This window comes from Oreochromis niloticus, linkage group LG17 (assembly GCF_001858045.2).
Source record: "Oreochromis niloticus isolate F11D_XX linkage group LG17, O_niloticus_UMD_NMBU, whole genome shotgun sequence".
Classification (NCBI taxonomy): domain Eukaryota; kingdom Metazoa; phylum Chordata; class Actinopteri; order Cichliformes; family Cichlidae; genus Oreochromis; species Oreochromis niloticus.
In genome coordinates, this window is record NC_031981.2 from 6,110,202 (window position 1) to 6,121,106 (window position 10,905).

Here is a 10,905-nt window from a genome sequence, read left to right on the forward strand (position 1 = left end):
TTCTTTATTAATGTAATGTATTTCTACAGCACTGTTTTGGGGTGAAAACAGCTACAGGGAGGATTTCTCTGCCAGAAATATTTATTTTCATTTATATTATTTGCAGTTTTGTAAGCTTTAGGTAACATTTTAGTTAGGTTGAGGAAAAAAATGGTGGTTTGTGCTACAAAAGCACGTTTGATTGCATAACTTCATTAAAGACTGAAAATTCCCTTCACACAATAATCAGTCACGTCCTTGTTTGTGATATTTCCTTAAGAACTTTAAGATCATGTCTCACAAATTGTATCTTGTGTCAATTTCATATATACTTCTGAAGACCTGATGCAAAATGTCCAGTTCTGTCCAGTCTCATAATAGTAAGGAATACTTCCAAAAGAAAAAAAATTCCCAGAACTACATCAACTTTGGGCTTTGGATCGACTCCAAAAGTAAATCACTTCTCACTTATGCCTAGCTCCACCCCTTTTAAAGATTTTCTGGGAAAAAAAAAAAAAAAAAAAAAAGATTTTCTGGAAATATCTCCATAACATTTTAGGTAATCTGATGATTATCAGATTAGATTAATCTGATAGAAAATATAAAACTAAATTACATAAATTTCCCATAGTTGGAAAAAAAGGTATATACTTTTTCAAGGTTAACTGTTTTGGCAGCTATTGAGGCTAAACGATTGAAAACAAATGTCACAATAAGCCAAACATGCCAACCCTTTGTAAACTTCAAATATCTGAGCCGGCGAGAACAGCGAACTCCCGGCACATCGTTTCAAACCCTCGCTGTCTTTCGCTACTCAGGTTAAACATGATATATAGGTCACTTTGATAACTTAAACATGTTATTGTTTGGCTTTTTTCAGTGTTTTATTTGTTCGTGAGTAAATCGGTTTGGCTGAGATTAAAGTTATTAGATTAGATTAAATAAAACTTTCCCTCGGGAGGGTTCCTCCAGGGGTTTTCACACAGCTGAATAAACGTCAAACAGAAAACTGATTAAACAGAAGTGTGAGATGGTTGAAAATTTACGTCAGTGGCCGGTTATATTTTAGATAGCAAGGAGCAGACAGCTGAGTTTCACTCCACCGAGAGAGCTCATAACGTAATTCTGACCGTCCAATTTCACAGTCGCTCATTTCCGGTCTACCTGGCTTTCAGAGGACCCCGCCCACTTAGACCGCGAAGGCCGGATCCAACCTCTGAATTTGGACACCCCCACGTTTTCTGGCCGGACAATAATAACGGTGCACTTATTACAATTAACTTATTTTATCTGATAAATAAACACTGTAAAATTCAAGTTTTTTCTATATATATGTATATGTATACCACTCCCCCCGCCCCCGCCAACAGCCCTTTTCAATGTCTCCCTAATTCTGAGGTCTCAAGGTTGGCAAGAATGCAATAAGCTTTCAGAAAGTGAAGTTTCACAATATGAAAGCCTGCATTAAACTACAACTTGTGCATTTGTTTTTCTTACTATACTATCTTACTAGATATATTGACATCATAGACAATATAAAAACATAAACATACCCTCCAGGTCAGGAAAATTAAGCTAATGCTAAAGTTCCTTAAAGCTGTGTTCTGTCTGAAAGCCACTAGATTAGCTGTGGTTGCTTAAAGTCTTCTAGTCCTGTAGAAGTTTATGAGAAAGCAGCAAACACTTTCCTGATGTGTTTATGGTCTCTGTCACTGAGTTTGGGTCATACTGATTAAAAAATCTGTTTTAGAAAGCTAAGTCATACCATGTTTCGAAATCATGTATTATTTGTGGTATGAAATTGCAAACTCATCGGCTAATCACAAGTCACTGACAACCAAGATGGTACTGATGGAAAGATATTGGGAAAACCATTTCCAATATCTTTTCTGTTAGAAGATGGAAATGGAGTCATTAATAAAAAAATAAATGAATAAAAAGACAAGTTCCAAAAGGAATTAAAATCCAAACCAATGCCACCTTTATTGTGGTCTACTGTAGCTGCTGTGCTGCTATATAGCTTGCTAATGTTAGCATGTGCCTTGATGCTTTTGCCAGTCACTTCTCTCCTGGCTGCAAACACAGAGTAGAAATAAATGAAATGATAAAAGGAAAGCAATAGCAGTCTTCACACATCTGATGGTTTCTCACTTTCTCTAAGAAGCTCTTAGCTCTGTGGCTGTGCTAATGTACTTTAAAGAGCAATGTTGTCCTGCTATTGTTGCTGTGACATGTCAAAGCACTTGTGGGGTCAAGTGCTTTGACACTTCTGTGTGTATGTGGCTTTTTAAACCTGTATCCTTGTATGTTTCTGCCCTTAGAGGTGCAAGTGATTATATATTATAAAGCGCCTTGAGGCGACTGTTGTTGTGATTTGGTGCTATATAAATACAATTGAATTGAATTGAATATGCATGCATTTAAGTATACATAGCATTATCATAGTATCTATGGGTGGGTGTTTGTGTGTGGGTGTGCCATGTGTGCATCAGCAGGTAAATTCTAAAGGATGACAGGGATCAATAGTGCATTAAGCCCCATCACAGCTGCTTGCCCTGGAGACAGACAAGAGGAGCAGAGGGCTGAGAATGCTCTCTAGACCTTTCTTTCACACTGGAAAAGAGACAGACAGGTGGAGAAAGAGACGGTGATGGATATATTGATTAAGAAAGCGAGAGACAGAGAAAGGGGCAGGAAAATCATAGAAAATCCTGTAGAATGGAGAGAGACAGAAGAAGAAAAACGAACAGAATGTAAATAAAACTAAGAAAACAACTGGCAATCACAGAAAAGGGAGCAGATGGGTCAGGTTGAGAGAGGGTGGGGCTCTGAAGGAAAATATGGGGCAATGAAATAAGAGAGAGAGTCGACTGCTGAGCTCTCAAGCGGAGAACTGCAGCAAAATTGGAATTTCATTCCTCATAGGGCAGACAACCATACATCAGCCCTTCATTGTCTCATCAAAACATTTAATGTCTCATTTCTGACACACGAAGAAGAAGAAAAGATGGATCTATAATACAGTCATGAAACAACCTTGTACAATCTTCAGTATTTCAGAAGAGTCTCTCTTCTGAAACATTTCTGTTCATCAAAATTATGTAATTAAAAGAATATTTTGTAATAATAATTTAAAATAATCTGTATGCCCTACGCCCTACAGTGGCTTAGGCGTAACTCCACACCTTTGCCTCGTTAAGTATAAAATCTGTGAATTTGCAAAATTGTACCGCATCACCCTTTGTGAGGAATTCGTGGTACCATGTTTGCATAATTGAAGGATTATGGGAGTGCAGTTTACACAGATGTGCTTGTGTGCGGTCCCCTACAAAACCAGCAGAGGATGGCGCTATGCATGGGTCGAATTTTGAACCGGAGCAATAGGGAAGCTCACTATATAAAGGGAGAAGCTGGAAAAAAACATCAAGATTAAAACAACAGGGTGAAAAGTATAAACAGTCGCTAAAACTTTTCATTTTTTAAAGACTTGGTTTCACTTCAGATATGACTTTGGTCTCCTGAGCTGTTGACTGGAGGATAAAAAGCAGAGCTAGCATGGGCAGCTCACAGACCTATTCTTCCACATATTTTTGAGACTGCCCCCTGGTCACTGCCTGGTCAAAATGGAGATTTTTTTTTTAACAGTGAAAGGAAACCCTGGTGTTTGTTAGCTCAAACATGTTAGCCCTACCCGAAAAATTGACGGAATTTGTTGCTTAGGTTTGTCACATATGGTTGTCTGCTTCTTGTGGCGTGACTGTTATATTTCTCACATTTCTTCGTGCATGTCATGGTCCCCGTGCCTCGCCGGCTGACCCCGTGCTAGGCAACATGTTTTATTTTGTTTTTTGCTCCCTCTCTCTCTCTCCTCTGCTGGGGCGGTGCTCATTATGGGCTCCCGCCCCTGGCCCACGCACCTGTGTTCAATCACCACACCTGCTGCTGATCCCCAGTAATCCTGAGTTCTACTTAAGACGATGGTCCTACGTTACTCATCGCTGGATCATTGAGCAATCTGCGTCAGTCAACCTGTTACTTGAAAACTTGAATTCGTGAGTTATCGTTTGAGTCTGTTGCTAACTGAAGCTTCTGTGTGTGTAGATCTTTCCTGGACCTGTCCCTGCAAACCTGAAAACCCCACAAACGAGTGTGGGGAAGGATGAGAGGCTGCAGGGGAGAGTGGAGGGTAATTTTGAGAGGAGTGGAGCGTGTTTGGATCCCTTCCTTTTCCCCACGGTCCACACCTGAGTCCTTTTAGGGACTCTGACAGTGCATTTTTTTTAAATTCATGTGGATAAGTTAATACAGCCGAATACCGTATTGTCAGAAGAGCTCTTTAGCTGAGCACAATCATAAAAAAAACATGTAATTTAAACAAAATACAAACCCTAAAACAATAGACGAACTCTACAGAGCAGCCAGTGACATAAATGAGAGCGTACGTCCATTCTAGTGGAATCTGCCAGCAGACCGGGTGCCAGCTGTTTGGCTCTGGAATAATCTAGGTTAAGATGTTTAGTCCCATTTTCTCCTCTAAGCCCTTGACAGCTCTTTTCTTTTTCTCCTTCTGTCAAAGTCCTTTCGGCACCACATTTCCACTCACAAGTATTAGCATTTAAGTTAAACTGCCACGAGAGTTTAACAACTTGAGGATCTGTTGAGGACTCTGAAGGATACTATCAAAATAAAATGCATTAATCCTTTTTTAAGCATGTTTATTCTCGCCATTTAGAGATGATATAATAACCAAATTATCTTGTGTAATAGATACAAATAAAGACACACAAAGATAAATCCAATCAATAGGTCTTTTTAGACGTGCTGTAAAGTCAGAAATTTAAACCTATATCACATATTGATGCTCCTGATAGCTTCAGCCTAATGTAATGTGATAGTAAGAGTGTGGTGCATTCATAGTAAAAAGAAAACAGTTAATTATCAGTATATATTAGTACATTTAAGGTCCATTATTCTGAAGTAAGAAAGATTATTCACAACTGCAAGGTTCAAGAATGTTAGAGCCATGTTTGGCTCTAATGCACAGCACCAGCAAAGCGCTACAAAACACCTCATAGTAAGCACGGTGCTGGAAAGGTGACGGTTTCTTTTGCAGCCACAGGACCTGGGCATCTCGTGGTTGACCATGAAGTCCCCTGAATTACCCAAGTATTCTAGAGTCAAATGTGAGGCCGTCTGTCCAACAGCTAAGTCTGGGCCAAAACTGGGTCATGCAACATGACAATGATCCCAAGCATAGCAGCAAATCTACAAAAAATGGCTGAAAAAAAGAAAAGAATCAAAGAGTTGGAATGACCCTATAAAGCTCCAGATTATGACAGGACCTTAAGAGAGCTGTACATGAACCTCAGTGAACTGAAGCAGTGCTGCAAAGAAGAGTGGGCGAACTGAGCGACTGATATAGTCACACAGAAAGTCATTACTTCAAATTCCTTCATGTTATAGCTAGTAAAAGTGGGGTGTACTTAATTTTTCAAACACTGCTTTTGTATTTTGGCCTAATTTTGACATTCTGTAATATGCCATCTTTTGGAGTTCACCTGAGACTGTATTCACCTAATTTTAAGGCCTTTTGAGGACCCTGTTGTTTTTCTTATTTTTTCTTATTTTTTTTTTTTTTGGCTTGGAACAACAGGCATGTCACCTTTCACTCTATACAAAGGTCTAGGTGTGTGTGGGTGCATGTGTGCCGCAAGATGCTTCAGCATGTGGGAGAGCTGACCCTGCCCCTTGCAGAAAGGAACTGAGAGAAATTTTTCTTCTGGACTGGAAATAACAAAAACGCATCCCAGAAAAAGGTCTTTTGCAAATTAGAATACCATTAGATGGTATTACTGTATACATATGTTGCTATTTAAGGTAATATTCGTGAGAGCTGAAGAGAAAAGTACCGTTAGTGTCACTGGTCAGATTTGTGCAGTCATATGCAAATATTTCAGAATAAGACTAAGTAAGAGTTCCATCACAGTAACTGGGAGTGCTCATTCAGGTGTGAAGCTGACAGGTTCAGATGCAGTAATACTAACAGAAAAGAGTGCATGTCAGTGCATGTGACAGGGTGCCTGTCACAGACCAGCCAAACAATCGGTGTGTTCTGCTATTACCATTTTATTTCAGAGTTGTGTTATTCCTCACAGAAAATGCACTGCCTCCTCGTGTTTTAGGAATGCTAATGGGGTTCTGCTGCAGGGATTTAAGTTAAGAGCAGTTATGTGTGGCTTCAAAGGAACACAAATGAATGCTGGAGCCAGAGTAAGGAGTATTTTAAAAGTAAGGAGAAAATCTGTTCCGATATCAACTTTAATCCAGTAAAAAGAGACTTAATCCTGGGTGATGTCATGCCTACAAGGTTCGCTACAAGGTTGACAAAGCGAGGACTGCTGTGTTATTAACATGCCGAGTGCCAGTAAGACTGAAGTCAAAGATAGCAAACTCTCTTTACAGAGGCACACTTTATGTGTATGAATGCACTCCTGCAAACATGCGTACCTATTGTGCTGTATCTTGCAGTAGGTTTCAGGATTGGTGGTGGTAGGGGGTGGAGTAGTGACTGTATAGCCATAGGGCACTATGAAACGCTTTCTATGGCCATTTCCACTGTGGTATAAAGAGCAGCACCATCTGTGAGTAGCTCTCTAATGAGCAGTTTAATAGGCTTGGAACCATGTGGCTTTCTCTAGATGCCTCCACGTGTGTGTGTGTGTGTGTGTGTGTCTCACATACTTGCACATGTGCAGATGTTGACACCAGCTCTGACATGACCAATATTAGTTACTATGTGAAAAATTTCTTCCATTGTTTCACACACTGTCTGTTTGATGCTTTATCATTTTGTCTTTTTGCCTCACACACACACACACACACACACACACACACACACACACACACCCCCGTCATGGTCCTAGGATTTTTGTTGCCATTGTGTTTTGAAATTTTCATGAATTTATTTGAGATTGGGCATCCTCCAACTTTTAATTTCTGTATTTTTTTTTTTATTGTTGTTTATTTTTAATCTAGCAGATTATCTGCTTTATGTCCCATGACACCCCTGACCTGTGTTGGTTATTTTAGCGATGAGTTTTAGTTTTGCATTCAGTGTTTTGGTTCATGTCCCAGTTTAGTTGTTGTAGTACAGGTTTAAGTGTTTCCCTATTTCGTCCTCCCTCTGTCTTCTCTTTCCTCTCCTCCAGTGTTCTCTTCTCTCTGTTTAATGTGAGACTTCTTGTGTCCATCTTCAGGACATTTCCTTTGGCTTCTTCTCTGTCTCGTACCTGTTAAGTGTTTGTCATCATGTGGATTTTCGGTTTCCTTTGGTTATTTCCTGTTTTAATTTGAAGGTTTGTTTCTTTCATGGCCTGTGTTAGTTTTACTTCCTCTTGTCGGTCTTCCCCGATTATTCTCACGTGTTAATTGTGTTTAGTGGTGCCTCATTCCCCACCTGTCACCTGTTGTCTAATCAGCCCTCTGTGTATATACAGCCTTGTCTCACGTTTGTCTGTTTGCAGTGTCTGATATGTTTCCCTGTGTTGTCCTCCAACAGCTCCTGTGGTTTTGGGGCTTTGTTAACAGCTTAAATAAAGGCTTGCCTTTTATTATTTCAGTCTGCCTTCTTCTGCCCATTTCCTGACACACACCACTTCAGAGAGCATTACACTGATTTACACTAATTTGCTGTAGACTTATCTTTAACCCAACCATAAATACTAATTATATAACTGTAAATTGTATATTAATAAATCTGGTTTACACTAAAATGTAATGATTTCAATTTTGGGGGAAATTGCTTTTTGTCACTCAAAGGGAGGGAGGTCCTCACAATGATGTTTAACTGGGTTTATGTCCCCACAATGTCAGTAACACAAGTGCACACACACACACAAATATAAACAGATGTTGTCACCCCTTGGGGTGCAGGCATCATAAGCATGATACCCTCCTAATAGTTTTATAGGACCTGGGGTGTAGCTCTCACATCATAATATTATGTGGGTGCTAATATCCTCTGATGGGTTGCAATTGAAATGAGAGCCATCAACCCCGTGCTTGTGATTACAAAGATCTCAGGTTATTGTATAGTACACATTTATTGGCATAATAATAAATTATATCGGGGGCTCATATTGGTCCATGTGGACTATAAACCTAAAAGTGCTTGTGTGTTGCTGATTTTTATTGAAACGTAAATATCACTTCTATTGCAGCACCGAAATAGAAATCACATGCGCAGCAGACAGGTTACATTATTGCATACTTTGCATAAAATTGCATATGAGGGAAACGCTGAGCCCTGTTTTCAAATGCATTCACTGTAAAACCTTATACACGTGTTTAATTTAACCACATGTTCTTTTGTAGTTTACTTAATAAAAAATGGGGAGAAAAACCCCCAATCGTTTCAAATACATTTATTCACTGAAGAGAAGAAAACTGACTTATGACTGAAGAAGGCCCCTCCCGGTCATTTAACGTAACTTTACTAGCTTTATAATTTAAAAACTCATAATCACATTGAACTAACTAATCAACCAAAGTGCAGCTAACACATTTTTTAAGGCAGCCCTGTGCTAACCTTATTATGTTAAAGCGAAAAGTATCTTTTTTACAGTGCTGCCTTTTAATTAAATTCAAGACCAGCAGAATATTAAGATTTCCGTGTATCCGACGGATCTCATACAGTCATGGTAATGATCTGCTTTACTTTGCTAATAACTGACAGCGCCCAGCCTTTACCAGACATAAATCAGAAAAACTCTTGTAGGTAGTGTTGTAATTTATGTATGAGTACCAGCAGGGGAGGAAAATAAAGGTGGTAGATTGCAGCTCATTGGAAATCTGAGCAATATTATTAAATACATGGAAAATTACATGCAGACCAAAAGAAGAAATATGCAAATGTGTCAGTTGTTCTCCACGTAAATAAGAAAATAGAAGGCTTTTCAGAAATAAGCTAATAATTATTACCACATATTTCTATTTTGTCTTTAAACACACAGACAATCAGGATGTTGTCATTCAGATTAGAACTCAAGCAGGAATTTTGATGATATTTTTAGCCCACCCCCTCGCTGTTTGTAATTCATGAGCTGAATATATTAACATGCAACACCATTCTGTTAGGGTAGTGGATCTGGCTAATTACTGCTTTCCCATTGTTTTTGTAATGAATTCTGTTTATTTGCATCTACAAAAAAGCTCCATGCTGTCACAAGGCAGTGTGTAAAACCATTTAAAGAACTAGTGGCAACAATTAGCTGAAAGTCAAGTATTCTCTTCACTACATCGGAGAAAAAAGAAAGAGAAGGGAGGGAATGGTTAGAGCAGGTATTTTTTCATGTCAGCCTTATCTTTTTTGTTTTTTTCTAACATGCTCTTTGCTATACTGGACCTATGCTGTGATATTCCTCACTATCATTATATTTTTTTATTCCTCTAATGCTGTATTAAAATCCATGTCTCTCATATAGATTAGTAGATGAGGTAAACCAATCTCCCCATGGGGATCATTGCTGTTTCATGTCATCATCTACACTTCCCGCTTTGAGGGTCTTTTGCCGCTCTCTATAACCTACCTCGCAGACATAATTTTTTGCCACTGCACCCAACAAAAATGTGCTGCTTTCTTAAACTAACATATCTGCAATCCAGGTGGGGATTTATATTAGCTTATATATTATATGATACTTGCAGAGTGGAATGTGATCTTTCTGATCTCCTGATAAATGATGCCAGAGTTCGGGGCTTATTAACAGCAGAAGAAGCCAAAAAGGCCCCCTGCAAAGTGGCAAAGGCAGATCAATGGAAAAGGGGGGAGGAAAAAGAGGGGGTAAAGAGAAGAGGCAGGGTGGGGTGAGGTGTTTGTGGGTCCGTTAATGGTAAAGGTCCAGAGGGAAATGGAGTTAATGGACTGTCGGCATTGTCAGGATAGATGTGTGTTTGCAATGAGTGGGAGACCCCGATGGTGCCCCAACTCGTCTCTGGGGCCTTGTGTACATTATTTGGTCCCCCCTCGCACTTCACCGCAATATTTTAAACACACACAACCGCACATGCACACGGGGGAAAAGGCATTATTGAGGTTGTCACGCTGAACAGATTAACAAGAGCAATAGGGACCATAACATTAAAGGACCTCCGCTTGACTTGTTCCGTCAAGGATATTTGGAGGTATGGATGGATGAGCGTGTGTGCACACATGTGTGTGTAGCATCCCAGGAGCACCGTCTACAGTGGAAAGTTGCATCAGCATTGCTTCTTTCATCCATCCATGCGTTTCCATAGCTCAAGCTACAGGATGTGTTTGCATCAGCATTTAGTCGTCTTGCCTCAACGTGTTGTAAAAACTGAGCAATGCAAGCACTGCGCAATGCATAGTGCAAACATATGTGGAAAGAAAACAATGTGTCAATAGACTGCAATCAGACGTTCAGAGTAAGAAGATGGGATAAACGGGTGATGAAATGTACAGCTCACTCCCAACTACACATTCGACTAGTTTAATGCAAATGTAATCAAATGGGCGTGGGGAGAACTCATTTTCTGTCAACACCTGCACACACAGACGCGCGCACACACACGCACACACACACACACACACACACACACACACACCACTGCTGAGAGGGAAAAAAATGAGGCTGAATCTCAGGAAGGTTTTGCAACAGGGGGTCTTTTCCTCTCCAGGTTCTCCTTGAACTGTAAGCACTTGGACTTTGAGCTCTGTGCTCAAAGTCCAAGTGGTCTGTGAAAAATTGAAGCTAAATACAACAACTGTATAATAAATGTATAATAGTTTTAAAATAAGATGTATATTCAAAATGAATGTCAAAACAGGGACAAGAGTAAAAAGCAATGAGAATAGCTCACACTTTCTTAAATGTGTTTTTACTGCGTCGGTTTTAGTTTCAGGCA

General features: G+C 39.6%; 1 long non-coding RNA gene across 1 annotated transcript; it reads left to right on the forward strand.

Annotated features, from left to right (window-relative positions):
- The first annotated feature begins 3,278 nt into the window (after window positions 1–3,278).
- On the forward strand, window positions 3,279–7,597 carry LOC112842673 (uncharacterized). The gene is made up of 2 exons (XR_003214622.1): window positions 3,279–3,998; window positions 4,081–7,597. It is a non-coding gene; the product is annotated as an uncharacterized LOC112842673 (long non-coding RNA).
- The last annotated feature ends 3,308 nt before the right edge of the window (window positions 7,598–10,905 follow it).